This window comes from Mobula birostris, chromosome 7, assembly GCF_030028105.1.
Source record: "Mobula birostris isolate sMobBir1 chromosome 7, sMobBir1.hap1, whole genome shotgun sequence".
NCBI classification, from domain to species: Eukaryota; Metazoa; Chordata; class Chondrichthyes; order Myliobatiformes; family Myliobatidae; genus Mobula; species Mobula birostris.
In genome coordinates this window covers 38,184,905-38,202,585 of record NC_092376.1, presented here as the reverse complement: position 1 = coordinate 38,202,585, position 17,681 = coordinate 38,184,905, and the positions used below count along the sequence as shown (strand labels likewise).

At 42.7% G+C, this 17,681-nt stretch overlaps 1 protein-coding gene across 11 annotated transcripts in view; it reads left to right on the top strand.

The window, feature by feature from the left end:
- Positions 1–17,681, top strand: part of pds5b (PDS5 cohesin associated factor B) — a 263,499-nt gene that overhangs the window by 45,402 nt on the left and 200,416 nt on the right. Inside the window, exon 1 of one of the 11 annotated variants that reach the window (XM_072262925.1) lies at positions 3,403–3,422. The exons of the other annotated variants lie outside the window; for them this stretch is intronic. The gene's annotated coding sequence lies outside the window, so the exon portion shown is untranslated. Of the gene's footprint in view, positions 1–3,402; positions 3,423–17,681 lie in introns of those variants that run through there. 11 annotated transcript variants of the gene reach the window in all.

Genomic DNA, 17,681 nt, shown 5'->3' with positions numbered 1-17,681 from the left:
GCAAGAACTTGTGGCGTTTTCACACATATTGAAATGCTACTTATGACTTTTAGTATTTTTGAAATATTGTGGAATATTGGTAGATTGGGTTGGCTATTTGGAAGTTTTGTTGATCACTGAGCTTGGCAAAATATTCACAGATGTTTCAGCTCCAGGCGAGAAGCTATCATCAGTGCACAATAGAGGGTGATGTCTCCTCAATGCCAGCTTATGTACTCCTCCAGGGTCCAAATGGATATTGATTAGATGTTGTAATCTGGTTGGCTGGTTCAAAACACTGTGAGCAGTTTAGCGGTAGAAGAATCTGGTTGACTAGCTTTGAGGGAGGTCCGTTGGAAGTGTTTGCTTCACGATCCAGATCCCAAGGTTACTGTTGATTGTTGACATTGTTGTTTCTCTTTTCTTCATAAGGGTTTGTATACCAGATCTGTGTCGATGTCTTTGTTGATTGCTCCTTTAGAGAACCACACTTTGAGAAATTCTCGTTCCTTTCTTGTTCTTGCTTGAGCCAAGACTGTCGTCTAGTTGGGATGGTGTCCTTCTTCGACTTCGTGAGCTGATACTAGCAAGAGTGGGTTGTGTCTTCTGCTCCTGTAGCCTGGTTGATAGTTTTCATCCCGTTTGATCAACGTAGTACAGGTTTCCCCCGCTATCCGAATGTAGAGCGTTCCTGTGAAACCGTTCGCAAGCTGAAATGGCATAAAGCGAAGAAGCAATTACCATTAATTTATATGGGAAAATTTTTTAAGCGTTCCCAGACCCAAAAAAAACTACCAAATCATACCAAGTAACACATAAATAACACTAACATATAGTAAAAGCAGGAATGATATGATAATTTCACAGCCTATATAAAGTAGAAATAACGTATGTACAGTGTAGTTCCACTTAACAGAATCGGGAAGTTTGAACCAAAATCAATTTGTCAAAAAAAATTGGCAGCTACACGCATGTGCACATCACACATTCACATGTACACACATGTCACGCATGCACATGTACACACTTTTGCACATCACGCATGCGCACACACCTACCTGTGCAAGGCTTCATGGTCATGGTAGTCTTTCTCGGGGTAAACACAAGTTTAAAGCGAAAATCCTCTTTCGGTTAATGAAAACAGGTACTAATGTAGGTCTTTCATAAAAGCGAAATAAAGTAAAGAGAGCGTTCAGAAAGCGGGGGACACCTGTACTTGTCACAGTCACTATGCTGGATTTTGTAGATGGCATTGATTTTATCAGTCACATTTTGTTGCACTCATAAGTCTTGATAAGTTCCTCCTCAAAGTTGTAGTCGGTGTGTGAGCAACTGTGTTGTGCTGCTGAAGCTATCTTGCTCTCATTTCTGACCTTTAGTATTGTTTATAACATTTATCTGAAGGTGTAGCAATATAGGATTTAAAAAGTCTTTTCCACCTTACAAACATACAATAACTACAATAATTGTACAGGGTAAAGTAGATGTTTCTAAGTTTGCATAAAAACTTAAAACTACAGTTCGTAGTGTGGCAAAACCAAAATTGTATTGAATATTCATGAGCTTCATAATTTCATTAATAGCAGAACTGTGGATGGCTATGAAACTTGGAATCTTTCACCATGGTAAAAAGCTGCAATTTATTCCTTGTTGCTTGACTATTTTTGAAAATTAAGGTTCTCTGCTCCCTCTAGGTGACAGAAAGGAGCACAATTCTTTTAAGCTTATTGTGCAATTTAGCCCATAAATTGTGCCCTAATTTTCAGTGAGAATTAGCTAACAGAGGCCACATTAATGCAAAATTCTTCGTAATTTACAAAGAAAATTTTACTTAAACAAATGAACTGAAAGCAATTATTTGCGAAAGTCAAATGGGACTACCAATGAACAAATACTAGGACACTTTCTCCCATACCATCACATAGCTCATCACTTCTGCAGATCTCCTGTTAGCAGTCTTTAACCTGATAATGTGACAACCCCGTACTACTCACTCATCTCTCCTCCCCAAGATCCCCAGAGAGGACTTCCCTCACTGGCTGATTTGTTTCTGGCAGCTCTTACTCCACTGAACTTAACTCCTTGAACTTCCAATAATCACTTTCAGCTACATCTGGACACTTCACAAGCTATCTATCATTTTAACAACTGATTTCCCTTGCCCCTGCCACTCCATGTTCATATGGCTGGATAATTTCTTGTGCACCTCTATTTCCCCATTATTAAGTCACGAGAGCTTTTGAGAACAAATCCAGACAGTTTCCTTCTGTGAACGCACTTGTTTGAGTCCCAATACAGGGTATTAACCCTAAATGTTGACTATTCTGTTACTTTCACAGATACCGCCTGTCTACTTGGTTCCTCTAGCAGCTTGATTTTCTTTGTTCTAAATCCCAGCATTTGCAATCTCTTATATGTCTATAGTTTATGTGCAGTTCTAAGGTAATGCTGATATAATCTGTGGGTCACTTGACTTCCTGCTTTATATGAAGGAGTATTTTATTTGAGAAGAACAAATTCATTAAATAGAAAACAAATTGCTAAGCTGTAAGTTTTCATTTATTAAATTACAGCTGTAGATGATGATCTCCCACAGTTAGAATATTATCGTCATGGAACATCGGGATTAGCAACAATGCCAGTATTCATTACCTGTCCTGGAACACTGAATTTGTTAATTTCCATTAAATACTATATTAAAAAAAAACGATTTGCTTAATTACATTTGTATAAAATCAAGCATAGTCTTTCTGCTGTAAAGATAATCAGCAGTTCTTGCATTTACTTGAAAAAATGATAATGGGTTAGGCTTGCATTCTAACATACAGTGTGAATGCAGTCTCCAATCAGTACATATTTTAATATGATTTATAGATTTGCTCAAGATGCAAACCAGAAGCAGAGCAGTTTGTCAACAATGTGAACAACATATTGCATGGCTGTCAGTGTTTTCTGACCAATACATATTCACACCTTTTACTTGACTGAAATAAGCAATCATGCAAAACAAAAAGGGAAAAATCACTCATTTTGGCTTGCTTTCTTTGAAGCTAATGACTTTCAGTAACTAATTGAAAACATAATTGAATTCATTATTCCATTTCAGATTTCTGTATGTCAAATAGAAATACATGAACTCCTGCCTCAGCAAGGATCTGGACCCATTGCAATTTGCCTGTCACCACCATAGGTTGATGGCAGATGCAATTTTGCTGGCTCTCTACACTGCTTTAGACCATCTGGCCAACACAAGCACCTGCACCAGGATGCTGTTCATCGACTAAAGCTCAGCATTGAATACCATCATTCCCACAATCCTGATTGAAAAGTTGCAGAACCTGGGCCTCTGTACCTCCCTCTGCAATTGGATCCTTGACTTCCTAACTGGAAGACCACAATCTGTGTGGGCTGGTGATAACGTATCCTCCTCACTGACAATCAACGTGTGTGTGTGTGTGTGTGTGTGTTCCACTGTTCTACACTCTATATGCACTTGACTACGTGGTTAGGCATAGCTCAAATACCATCTGTAAATTGCTGATAGAATCATTGTTGGTAGAATCTCAGGTGGCGACGAGAGGGTGTACAGGAGTGAGATATGCCAATTAGTGGAGTGGTGCCGCAGCAACAACATGGCACTTAACGTCAGTAAGACGAAAGAGCTGATTGTGGACTTCAGGAAGGGTAAGACAAAGGAACACATACCAATCCTCATAGAGGGATCAGAAGTGGAGAAAGTGAGCAGCTTCAAGTTCCTGGGTGTCAAGATCTCTGAGGATCTAACCTGGTCCCAACATATCAATGTAGTTATAAAGAAGGCAAGACAGCGGTTATACCTCATTAGGAATTTGAAGAGATTTGGCATGTCAACAAATACACTCAAAAACTTATATAGTTGTACCGTGGAGAGCATTCTGACAGGCTGCATCACTGTCTGGTATGGAGGGGCTACTGCACAGGACCAAAAGAAGCTGCAGACAGTTGTAAAGCAACACATAAAAATTGCTGGTGAATGCAGCAGGCCAGGCAGCATCTATAGGAAGAGGTACAGTCGACGTTTTGGACCAAAACCCTTCGTCAGGACTAACTGAAAGAAGAGATAGTAAGAGATTTGAAAGTGGGAGGGGGAGATCTGAAATGACAGAAGACAGGAGGGGGGAAGGGATGGAGCTAAGAGCTGGAAAGTTCGTTGGCAAAACGGATATGAGAGGATCATGGAATGGGAGGCCTAGGGAGAAAGAAAGGGGGAGGGGGAAGCCCAGAAAATGGGCAAGGAGTATAGTGAGAGGGTCAGAGGGAGAAAAAGGAGAGGAAAAAAAATAATAAAAAATAAATAACGGATGGGGTATGACGGGGAGGTGGGGCATTAATGGAAATTAGAGAAGTCAATGTTCATGCCATCAGGTTCGAAGTTACCCAGATGGAATATAAGGTGTTGTTCCTCCAACCTGAGTGTGGCTTCATCTTGACAGTAGAGGAGGCCGTGGATAGACAAATCAGAATGGGAATGGGACGTGGAATTAAAATGAGTGGCCACTGGGAGATTCTGCTTTCTCTGGCGGACAGAGCATAGGTGTTCAGCAAAACGGTCTCCCAGCCTGCGTTTGGTCTCGCCAATATGTAGAAGGCCGTATCGGGGGCACCGGACGCAGTATATCACCCCAGCCAACTCACAGGTGAAGTGTCGCCTCACCTGGAAGGACTGCGTCTGGGGCTCTGAATGGTGGTGAGGGAGGAAGTGTAAGGGCATGTGTAGCATCTGTTCCACTTACAAGGATAAGTGCTGGGAGGGAGATCGGTGGGAAGGGATGGGGGGGGGATCGAATGGACAAGGGAGTTGAGTAGGGAGTGATCCTTGCTGAAAGCAGAAAAAGGGGGAGGGAAAGATGTGCTTAGTGGTGGGATCCCGTTGGAGGTGGCGGAAGTTACAGAGAATAATATGCTGGACCCGGAGGCTGGTGGGGAGGTAGGTGAGGACAAGGGGAACCCTATCCTAGTGGGGTGGCGGGAGGATGGGGTGAGAGCAGATGTGCGTGAAATGGGAGAGATGCGTTTGAGAGCAGAGTTGATGGTGGAGGGAGGGAAGCCCCTTTCTTCAAAAAAAGAGGACATCTCCTTCATCCTGAAATGAAAAGCCTCATCCTAAGAGCAGATGCAGCGGAGATGGAGGAATTGCGAGAAGGGGATGGCATTTTTGCAAGAGACAGTGAGAAGAGGAATAGTCCAGGTAGCTGTGAGAGTCCGTAGGCTTATAGTAGACATCAGTAGATAAGCAGTCTCCAGAGATAGAGACAAAAAGATCAAGAAAGGGGAGGGAGGTGTTGGAAATGAACCAGGTAAACTTGAGGGCAGGGTGAAAGTTGGAGGCGAAGTTAATGAGCTCAGCATACGTGCAGGAAGCAGCATCAATGCTGTCGTCGATGTAGCGAAGGAAAAGTTGAGGGCATATACCAGTATAGGCTTGGAACATGGATTGTTCCACAAAGCCAACAAAAAGGCAGGCATAGCTGGGACCCATACTGGTGCCCATGGCTACACCTTTAGTTTGGAGGAAGTGGGAGGAGCCAAAGGAGAAATTATTAAGAGTAAGGACTAATTCCGCTAGACGGAGCAGAATGCTGGTAGAGGGGAACTGATTAGGTCTGGAATCCAAAAAGAAGCGGAGAGCTTTGAGACCTTCCTGGTGGGGAATGGAAGTATATAGGGACTGGACATCCATGATGAAAATAAAGCGGTGAGGGCCAGGGATCTTAACATCATCGAAAAAATTCAGAGCGTGAGAAGTGTCACGAACATAGGTAGGAAGGGATTGAACAAGGGGGGGAAAACAGTGTCGAGGTATGCACAAATGAGTTCGGTGGGGCAGGAGCAAGCTGAGACAATGGATCTGCCAGGACAGGCAGGTTTGTGGATCTTGGGTAGGAGGTAGAAACGGGAAGTGCGAGGTGTGGGAACTATAAGGTTGGTAGCAGTGGGTGGGAGCTCCCCTGAGCGGATAAAGTTGGTGATGGTGTGGGAGACAATGGCCTGGTGCTCCTTAGTAGGGTCATGATTGAGGGGTAAATAAGAGGAGGTATCCACGAGTTGTTGCTGTGCCTCGGCAAGGTAGAGGTCAGTACACCAGACTACAACAGCACCCCCCTTATTGGTGGGTTTTAGAGTAAGGTTGGGATTAGTGCAGAGGGAGTGGAGAGCAGAGCGTTCGGAAGGAGTGAGGTTGGAATGGGAACAAGGTGCGGTGAAGTCGAGACAGTTGATGTCCCATTGGCAGTTAGCAATAAGGAGATCCAGAGCAGGCAGAAGACCAGAGCGGGGTGTCCATGATTCTGAGGAGGGTTGAAGATGGGAGAAGGGGTCATCAGTGGGGGTGGGAGAGTCCTTGCCGAAGAAGTAGGCTCAAAGACGGAGCCGGTGGAAGAAGAGTTCAGCGTCATGGAGAACATGGAACTCGCTGAGGTGTGGGCGAAGGGGGACAAAAGTGAGGCGCTCTGCCTCAGACAGTTGAAGGTCGGAGGGGATGGTAAAGACCTGGAGCGGATGAGAAGTGGGATCGGAGGGGGAGGGAGGCTGGTGGTGCCAGTGGAGAGGGGAGGGTTGGGGTGAGAGGAAGAAGGAGCCTCCGAGGGCCCAGGAGTAGACGATGGAATGTGAGAAAGACGGGGTTGTAGAGTGGTGGTGGGGGAAGGGGAGACAGGAGTGACAATAGCAGCACGTGAAGACCCGGCCTGGAGTTCAAGGCTGAAATCTTGAGAGCTAGGATCAGAGGGGGGAGGGGAGGGTTGGGGTGAGAGGAAAATGGAGCCTCTGAGGGCCCAGTAGCTGATGGTGGGATCTGAGGGAGACAGGGTTGCAGTGTGGTGGTGGGGGAAGGGGAGACAGGAATCACAATAGCAGCACATAAAGACCTGGCCTGGAGTTCAAGGCTGGAGTCGCAGTTGGTTGCGCAATTGCTTTGAAGGTGTCCATGGTCGTTGCTGGATTCCGGGTTTTGAATATACCCTGGGGTGCTGGAGCCGGAGAGATCAATGGCAGGATCCGCAATCTGAAGTTCATGCCTGCTAGTCTCGGGGCCTGCAGGCTCTGGGGTCTGCTGATGTAAAATCTTGCGATCCTTGCCTAACATGACAAAGTCAAAAAAACGGCAATTGCAGGCCTGGATCCGACGGAGGATAAAATAATGGGCAGATCCATTACAGACGGCGAAAAAAGTGTGCTGAAGGTGTGGAAGGGTCTGGGATAGGGTGGAGAGAGATTCGCCTTCAGAGCTTGACGGGAGAAGTGATGGGAGGTAGAGTCAATAAAATGTGAGTACCTGGGATCCTCAAAGTCCAAATTGAGAGGCTCAAAAACAAATCCTGAAGCCAACTGGAGTAAGTTGGCGGTGGAGACACGTTCCAAGAAAGGATATATGGCTGTAATAGCCAGTCTGAGTCAAAATGTGATCAAAAAGTTGAAGGGCCAAAGAAAGTATAGATGGGGAGCAGTGAGATATGGTTTCTCTGAACTCCCGTTGAAGAGAAGATTCAAACTTCTTCAGTATAGGCATCACTGAAAGAGGCTTCGCAGTAGTGAATTTAAAAATGCAAACATGAGGAAATCTGCTAGAATTTCAAGCAACACACATTAAAAATTGCTGGTGAACGCAGCAGACCAGGCAGCATCTATCGGAAGAGGTATAGTCGATGTTTTGGGCCGAGACCCTTTGTCAGGACTAACTGAAAGAAGAGATGGTAAGAGATTTGAGAAGGGGAGGGGGAGATCCGAAATGATAGGAGATGACAGGATGGGGAAGGGATGGAGCTAAGAGCTGGAAAGTTGATTGGCAAAAAGGATATGAGAGGATCATGGGACGGGAGGCCGAGGGAGAAAGAAAGCGGGGGGCCACCCCAGAAAAAAAATTAATAATAATAAAAGATAAATAACGGATGGGGTACGAAGGGGAGGTGGGGCATTAACGGAGGTTAGAGAAGTCAATGTTCATTAGGCTAGTACCCAGGGAGTGGTGTCTCAGAAAGACAGCTTTCATTATTAAGGACCTCCAGCACCCAGGGCATGCCCTTTTCTCACTGTTACCATCAGGTAGGAGATACAGAAGCCTGAAGGCACACACTCAGTGATTCAGGAACAGCTTCTTCCCCTCTGCCATGGGATTCCTAAATGGATATTGAAGCTTTGGACACTACCTCATTTTTTTATATACAGTATTTCTGTTTTTGCACATTTTAAAAAATCTATTCAATATATGTAATTGATTTACTTGTTTGTTTATTATTATTTTTCTCTGCTAGTTTATGTATTGCATTGAACTGCTGCTAAGTTAACAAATTTCATGTCACTTGCCTGTGATATAAATCTGATTCTGAGTCGTGCATTTGCACGAAAAAGTTTGTGAACCCTTTGCAGTTTCCTGGTTTTCTGCATTAATAATTCATAAAATGATCTTCATCTAAGTCACAATAATGGACAAACGTAGTCTGCTTAAACTAATAACACACAATTGTATTTCTTCTCGTCAAAACTGAGTACACCATTTAAACAAACACAGTCTAGGTTCAAAAAAGTATGTGAGGTTTTGGGGTAATGCCTTCTATAAAAGCTCTCTGGAGTCTGTTGTTCCAGTCAATGAGATGAGATTGGAGGTGTGGGTTGTAGAAGTGCCCTACCCTATATATTTAAAAAATGACACACAAATTCAGATCACTGACAGAGCCTGCTCTTCTCAAGAACAATCTGTTTGTGTGTGCCATGCCTTGATCAAAACAAATTTCAAAAGACCTAGTAAGATTTGTAGAGATGTATGAAGTTGGAAAAGGCTACAAAAGCATTTCTAAAGACCTGAATGTTCGTCAGTCCACAGTTCATGTGTCCACTGTAAGAAAAACACTGAACAACAATGGTGCTCATGGAAGGATACCACGGTGGAAACCACTGCTCTCCAAAAATAAAACATTGCTGCATGTCTGAAGTTTGCAGAAGACCACCGGAATGTTCCATGACACTCCTGGGACAATGTTTTGCAGACAGATGAGACAAAAGTGGTACTTTTTGGCAGAAATGCACACTGCTATGTGTGGAGGAAAAGGGGCACTGCATACCAACACCAAAACCTTATCTCAACTGTGAAGCATGGTGGAAGGAGCATCATGTTTTGGGGCTGCTTTGCTGCCTCAAGGCCTGGATAGCTTGCAATCGTTGAGGGAGCAATGAATTTAAAAGTATATTAAGACATTTTATAGGAGAATGTCAGTGTAGAGGTCTGTCAACTGAAGCTTAATAGAAGTTGGATGATGCAACAAGACAACGATCTGAAACACAAGGGTAAATCAACAGCAGACTGGGTTTAAAAATAAGAAAATTGATGCTTAGGGATTGCCAAGTTAGAGTCCAGACCTTAACTCAATTGAGATGCTGTGGTATGACCTGAAGCGGGCTGTTCATGCAAGGTATCTCATAAATACTAATGAACTGAAACAGTCTTTTATGGAGGAATGGTCTAAAACTCCTCGTTATTGCTGATCAGCAGCTACATGAAACATTTGGTAAAGATTATTGCTGCTAAAGGAGCTCCTACCAGTTATTACATCGGAAGGCTCACATACTTTTTTCAACCTAGACTGTGAATGATTAAACAACGTGTTCAGTAAAGACATGAAAAGTGTAATTGTTTGTGTTACTAATTTAGGCAGATGACAATCAGACCACGTTTTATGAGTATTAATGCAGAAAACCAGATAATTGAAAGGGTTCACTAACTTTTTCTTGCAACTGTAGGTTTTCAAATCCAGAAGAAATGTATTTTGGAATTTTGCTCATAGATACTCCTCGGCTGGTACTTAATATACACTTCAATTGAATTGCATATTTAAAATCTAACACCTCTCTTTTAAGAAATTTTGAAAGCGCATGTTCAGCTTGTGTTACTAAATGTATATTGAGGCATCAGAAATGTAGAAACAAGCAATGGTGGTGTCAGATGTGACAGATTGCATCTCTAATCATGAACAACTGAGTGGTGATCAAATGCAGTACTTTAAAACTATTGATAGTTTAATAGGATGGATGTAAAATTTAGAAAGAGATTTTTGTTTGCTACGTTTCATGATCCTACAGGAAATGAAGTTTTGAATTGTCAGTTTTTGTACTAATTAAGAAATGCAGTAGATCAGGTTCTTGCAAAGAGTAGTAAGAAAATCACTAAACAATCTGGTTTGTTGTAATAGCTGTTAAGGGTTAAACATTGGCTAGGAATAACAGCCTGATTATAGAAAAATTTCCTTCCAGGGGAGTTCAAAGAAAATCAAATTAAAATTGTTGTCATCAAATTGAATAGCTGAGGTTAATAGTTTGACAAAGGTTTTAAGAATGCTTGTAATTAAACAGGGGACTGACAATTGTGCAACATTTTGGATAGGAGGAGGCTGTAATGGAACCTATTTTATGTGAGTCAGAATCATAGCAACTAGAAACGTAAGTTTTCATTCTGTCTCACATTGCTTTCAGTTTATCTGTGCTACTTTGCTCTCTTGAGTCAGATGCTGCCTCCCTGTCAAGGTCAGTCATTTGCACTTCCCATATTTGTCATTTGTAGTTAGCAAGTTGTAATGATGTTTTGAAGTAAAGTAGAAAAATAAAGGCCAATGGAATATTGGTAAGCAGTTTATTAGTAAGCACATGCTGATTGAGAACGCTGTTTATAATACCAGGGTGATAATTAATTGGAATAGATTTGTTCTGTTAATTGCTGGCAAGACTGAACAACAAATTTCCACATTGTGTAGATAGCACAGATTAGAAGTACTGAAATTGCTTGGCCATAGATGTCGCTGATTCAAGGTCACAATTCTTTTAGTTGCCAAATTCTATACCCTTTTCTGTCCCAGTGTAGTCAGCTACTTAATCAAGTTATTATGCGAGACCCTTGAAAGGAAACTAAAACTGATTATCTGCTCAGGACTGCTGTAGTTGTGTTTATTGCCATTGTTTGGGATAGACCCAACTCTGATCTTAATGTTATTTCTTTCTTCCAAGTTGTGGTAGTTGGGAGGAGTATGATTTTAACTGAAGTTAGATAGGAAGTCCAGACATGAGGAAATCTGCAGATGTTGGAAATTCAAGCAACACACAAAAAATGCTGGTGGAACGTAGCAGGCCAAGCAGCATCTGTAGGAAGAAGTACAGTCAACGTTTCGGGCCGGGACCCTTCATCAGGACTAACTGAAAGAAGAGATAGAGATTTGAAAGTGGGAGGGGGAGATCAGAAATGATAGGAGAAGACAGGAGGGGAGGGGTGGATCTAAGAGCTGGAAAGTTGATTGGCAAAAAAGATACCAGGCTGGAGAAGGGAGATGATCTTCCTATAGATGCTGCCCGGCCTGCTGCGTTCCACCAGCATTTTGTGTGTGTTTGATAGGAAGTGGTGTCTTTTCCATGGAACCACATGGGTTTGAAATGAATGGTGAAGGTATGTCACCTTCTTCTGCATTTGCACTATTAGGACAGGAATTGTGAAAGAGGATTTTAGGATTCTACTGAAAAGTGGAATTCTGTGAGTATTACTGTTTCAAGCAGATGCTTAATTCAGTAGGCTGTTGACCAACCCTTCCACAATGCCTTAGCAATGTCTAGTGGACCAGATATGGGCCTTTGTCTCACCACCCAGCTAGATTTTCATTCTCCCTCCGATATGCTGATTTGTCACCACCTTTTATTTAGCCGACAATATTGGTGTCGTCAGCAAACTGTCCACCACAAAAAGCAAGCTCTCCTGGTGGCTATCCATTTCAATTCCACTTTCCATTCCCAAACTGATATCTAACTACCTTCTCTACTATCACAATGAGGCCAAATTCAGGTTGGAGGAGCAAGATCTCATATTCTGTCTGGGTAGTCCCAACATGATGGTATGAATTATGGTAATGACCCCCCCCCCCCCCCACTGCCCTCTTTTTCAGGTCCCCAATCTGGTTATCTTCTCACCCCCTCGGTTCTCCTCATCTGCCCATCACCTCTGTCTGCCCCTTTCCTCCTTCCCTTTTTTCCATGGTTCACTGTCCTCCCCTATTAAATTCTTCCTCCTTCACCTCTTTACCTTTTCCACCTATTATCTCCTAGCTTTTTATGTCAGCCCCTTTCTCCATATTCCCCCTCATCTAATCCTGCTCATTCATGTGCTGGCTTGTACTCCTTCCTTCCCCTATCTTATTCTGGCTTCTGCTCCCTTTTACAGTCCTGATGAAGTGTCTTGGGCCAAAACACCTCCTCCATAGTTGCTGCCTGATGCTGAGTTCCTCCAGCATTTTGTGTGTGTTGCTCAAAATTTCCAGAATCTGCAGTCATCTCTTGTGCCCAGGTACTACTTATACTTTGTGTGTGAATAAAGTACCCCTCGTATCCCCTTTAAATCTCTTCCTTCCCACTTTAAACATGTGCTGGCTAGTTTTATATACTCCTATGACAGGAAACAGACAATGACTATTGATCCGATCTATGCTTCTCCATATTTTATATACCTGTATCTCAGCTCTCGGCCTCTTTCACTCCAAGGAGTACAGATGCTGCCTATATAATTTCTCATTCAAACCCTTCAATCAGGGTGGGAATTGTTTCTGTTGCAGTGAAGGGTAACTGGCAAGATAGGGAACCTCAGTTGATGAGGAATGTATATATGCTTTCTGCATGCTATCTTGCTTAATCATATCTCTTCTGTATTCTGGCAACCAGAACTGTACATAGTACTCCTTGTGCAATTGGATTCTTGATTTTCTCACTTGCAGACGCCAGTCAGTTAAGTTTGGCAACATCTCCTCTGCAACCTCCATCAGCACAGATTCACCACAAGGCTATGTTCTCAGTGCCCTGCTGTACTTGCTTTACACTTATTACGGTGTGGCTAAGCACAGCTCCAATACCATATTTTAGTTTGCTGACAGTACCACTGTCGTTGGCCAAATCAAAGGTGGTGACAAATCAGCATAGAGGAGACATTGAAAATCTGGCTAAGTGGGGCCACAGTATCATCCTCTCACTCAATATCAGGAAGTTCAAGGAACTATTATTCTCTTCAGGAAGAGAAAACTAGAGGTTCGTGAGCCAGATGTTACTGGCGGATCAGCAATTTAAAATTCCTCGGTGTTATTATTTCCGAGGACCTGTCCTGAGCCCAGCACGTAAGTACAATTATAAAGAAAGCATGGCAGTGCCTCTATTTCCTTAGGAACATGCTAAGATTTGGCATGATATCTAAAACTTTGTCAAACTTTTATAGATGTGTGGAGGAGAGTATATTGACTGACTGCATTACAGCCTGGTATGGAAATACCAATGCCCTGGAATAGAAAATCCTACAAAAAGTAGTGGATATGGCCCAATCCATCATGGGTATGCCCTCTCTCCTGACTCTGAGCACATCTACTTGGAGCAATGTCACAGGAAAGCAGCATCCATCATTAGGGACCCCCAACACCCAGGTCATGCTCTTATGATGCCATCAGGAAGAAGGTACAGGAGTATCTGGACTCTCGCCACCAGCTATCTTCTTTTGGATTTGCACAGTCCGTTGCCTTTTGCAGAACTGATTGTTTGTACGCCATGTTGGGTGCAGTCTTTCATTGATTCTGTTATGGTTCTTGGATTTACTGAGTGTGCCTAAAAGAAAGCAACCCTCAGGGTTGTATATGGTACTTTGATAATAAATTTACTTTAAGCTTTGAACTTTATAATCCCATCAAAATTATCTCCTTTTTATTTCTAAGTTCCACCTTTTAGGGCCTCACTGGATGTATCCTTGCCCACTCTCCAACCAGGGATATAATATAATGATATTTTCTCGCCTCCTATTGTACCTCCATCTCTTGTCAATCTGAAGCATACATCAGGGAGGTTGGACATGGTAAAAGAAACAGTTTTTCATTCATAGAAGATGCTGCATTTTGTGATTTATTTTTTTTCCCTCCCTCCAACCTCCCCCCACCCCCACACAATGTCATTTCATTTGTGCATGTTGCATGAAATGCAAGTTGGAAAAAAAAATACTTCCACGTAAATTTTGTGAGAACAGCTTTTTATTTTATGTCTCAATCTTTGATAGTTATTTGTAATTCCTTAAGGATGAATTTCCATTACCTGACCTTCTGTAAAGTGGGGTCACCTGTACCCTGGAATATTGAGCTACCAATCCTGCTCATCCCTCAACCATGTTTCCATAGTAGGTGAAATATTCTAATCCCACTCCTGATCCATTTATTGAGTTCATTTGCCTTTATCTATGTGGCTTCTTGCATTAAGGTAGATGCAGTTTAAACAATCAGACTTTTTAAGCTCCATGGCCTGGCCTGCCTACTGGGCTTGTTTATATTTGTATTAACTTTCTTTTCTGATACATGACTACTTTGGGTCCTGCTCTCCTGCTAGATTAGTTTAAATGCTTCTGGGTAACTAGTAAACCGACCCGCGAACAGATGCAACCTGTCCCTCTTGTACAAGTCACCTCTGCCTTAGAAGAGCAGAAACCTCTTTTCACCCCCCCCCCCCCCCCCGGTGCCAATTCTACATTCATTTGGCTGATCCTCTTATTCCTACCGCCAGTAGCAAAGGGAATAAACGGAGGTTACGAGCGTTAAGATTTTGAGTCTTAATCTTCTCCCTAACACTTTATTTTAACTTTGCATGACCTCTTTTCTCTTGCTACCTATGTCATTAGTGAAAATATGCACCATGATCTCTGGCTGCTCACCACTTCTCAGAATGCACTGCACTTGCTCAGATACGTCCTTCACCTTACCACCAGGGACATAACATGTTGTCTAGATTTATACTCTTGGCCACAGAAATACCTATTTGTGTACCTGATTTGAGTCCCCATCACTGCTGCTCTTCTAGACTTTGGCCTTCCTGTTCTACAATGGAGCCAGTAAAGGTACTACTGATTTAGCTGCTGCTTTTGCCTGAGAGGTCATCCACCCCAAAAATGCCCAAAACAGTCTACTTGTTATAAAGGGAAAGCCTCAAGGGACTGCAACACTCTATACCTTTTCCTCCAGACAGCTGCCCATCTATCTGGTTGAATCTGTTGTGTGACTACTTCCCTAATGCTCTTCTTTAGCACCCTCTGCTGCCTCTATGCTCCCTCGTGCGTTCAGCCAACACTCCAGCTAATCCATACAGTCTAGGGAGAACCACAGCTGGACATATTTTCTGCAAATGTAGAGATACTCGATTTCTCCCTGATCCCTCTCACTTCACAGGAAGAGCATAGGGCTTTGAGGGTAGAAGAAAAACCTTGCCTTGACTTACTGCACCTTAACACCCTTCAGCCTTTTCACTGAAACCTCACTTGTAAAAACCTCTGTACTTAGCATTTTGGCCTCAAAATAGCTGCTCTGTTTGACTCATTTTTATGTGTTGGACATTGCTTGCTGGGCTTGTTGGTAGGAATATGGCATTAATCTTACCTTGTTCTGCCATTTTAAGTTCCGTCGATCTGCTGGCTAATGGAGTCATTCCAATCAATCTTGGTTGTTTAATCTGTGTGTGTGTGTGTGTGTGTATATATGTATATATATTTTATATATAATATATACATATACACGCACATATATACACACATTTTATATATATATATATATATATATATATATATATTAGGAATATAGAAAAGAGAGAAGATTGTTAACTTTTCAGGTCATTGACCTTTCACCAGAGTTGGCAGATTAGAGGGTTTTAAGTTGCAGAGAGTGGGAGGAATGGAGAGAACAAATCAAGTTTATTGTCGTTTAACTATATGCATGTATACTGTCAAACGAGACAATGTTTCTTCGGACCAGGGTGTAAAGCACAGTAGTACACTAACTTAGGATATAGAGTATAAATAAAATATACAATAAGTTAAGTAAGATGAAATCTACACGGACTGACTATGGTTTTTCTGTTTTTATAAAGTCCAATACAGGTTTCCCCTGCCATCTGAAGGTAGAGCGTTCCTATGAAACGGTTCATAAGCCGGAATGTCGTAAAGCGAAGAAGCAATTACCATTTATTTATATGGGAAAATTTTGTGAGCGTTTGCAGACCCAAAAATAACCTACCAAATCATGCCAAATAACACATAAAGCCTAAAATAACAGTAACATATAGTAAAAGCAGGAATGATACGATAAATACACTGCCTATATAAAGTAGAAATACTTCCCCACAATCATTGCCGTACTGTTCTCCGTAGCGAAAATCTCATGCAAGCATCGTCGGCAAAAACATGGCGCAAGTGCTGTTGGCAGAAAATCTCACGCAAGCGCTGTTAGCAAAAACACACTCTCCAGTAACCTTTAAGCTATGAAGCTGCCGATTGCATCGCCTCTGATCTGGGCTGACAATTATGTGTCGGGCAGCACCTAATTAATTAGCATGTTTATTTTGGCTTTTTTCTTAAAGATGTGCTGGATGCCTCCCGGCTACCACTGCATTCTCCGCGAATTGGTATCTGTCTGCGGCCTGGGGGTTGGGGTGGTGGGACACTGGGGTGTCATCTCGTCGTCGTCTGCTTCCATTAGGGCAGGCAGCTCATCTTCTCCTATCTCTGCCTGCCTCAATGTCGAAGGTCAAGGTTCGTCATTTGCTGTGGCTGATGTGGAAGGCTTGCTTGACTGCTGAGCCTCATGCATTTTTCTATCATACAGTTCTTTGTAAGCACTCAAAGGATCCTGCAAATATCCCCTAAAGCTATGTACCCTTTCAAAATTAAAGCCGTACTTTATCATTGCAGCGAAAATCTCACACAGTTGCTTTACGTTCAGTTTGCTACTGCATTTGTTTTCGATTGTTATCTTTCCCTCTTCCAATTGCATCAGCTCTTCATCTATCAGTTCTTGGTCATGGGATGCCAAAACCTCTTCAACGTCATCTTTGTCAACTTCCACAAGCCAAACTCACTTTGTCCTTGCTTCGTTCACCACGATCCTAACGCTTAGTTCTGTCTAGTTTTATGCTAAGTGTAACACCTTTACTCTTTCAGGCTTTTCCGACTCCTTAGAACTCATTTTGCTAATGGCTGCTCAATGCAACGTGTTAAAGCAATGCTGTTCTGAATCCGGGGGAGAGTGGCTGCTCGGGGCGCGTGCTGATTTTTTCGCACGCTGATTTTTTATCGCGCGCTGCCTTTCTTCGTAACAGTGAAAACACCTTCTGTTAGCGAAAACAGGGAACTAATGTAGGTCTTTCGTAACAGTGAGGTTTCGTAAAGCGAACGTTTGAAATGCGGGGGACACCTGTATCCAGTTACCGATGGAAGTTTTTAAAAGGATTATTTTGATAGGGTGGGAACTAAAGAGATTGTAATACAAATGGTGGTGGTGCCAGCTGAGAGAGGGCAAAGACTTATTAACTTCCTCACCTTCTATCTGGTGAAAATTACCACTGAGTGTTTTATAAAGTATGATAAGGTTCCCCATCCAAGGCTTCAGAAAGTAAGGAGGCATGGGATCCAAGGAGACCTTGCTTTGTGCATCTAGAAATGGCTTGCCCACAGAAGGCAAATGTGGTTGTACAGGGTTTGTATTCTGCATAGAGGTCGGTGACCAGTGGTGTTCCACAGGGATCCATTCTAGGATCCCTTCTCTTTGTGAGTTTTATAAATGACCTGGATGAAGAAGTAGAAGGGTGGGTTAGTAGGTTTGCTGATGACACAAAGGTTGGGGGTGTTGTGGATAGTT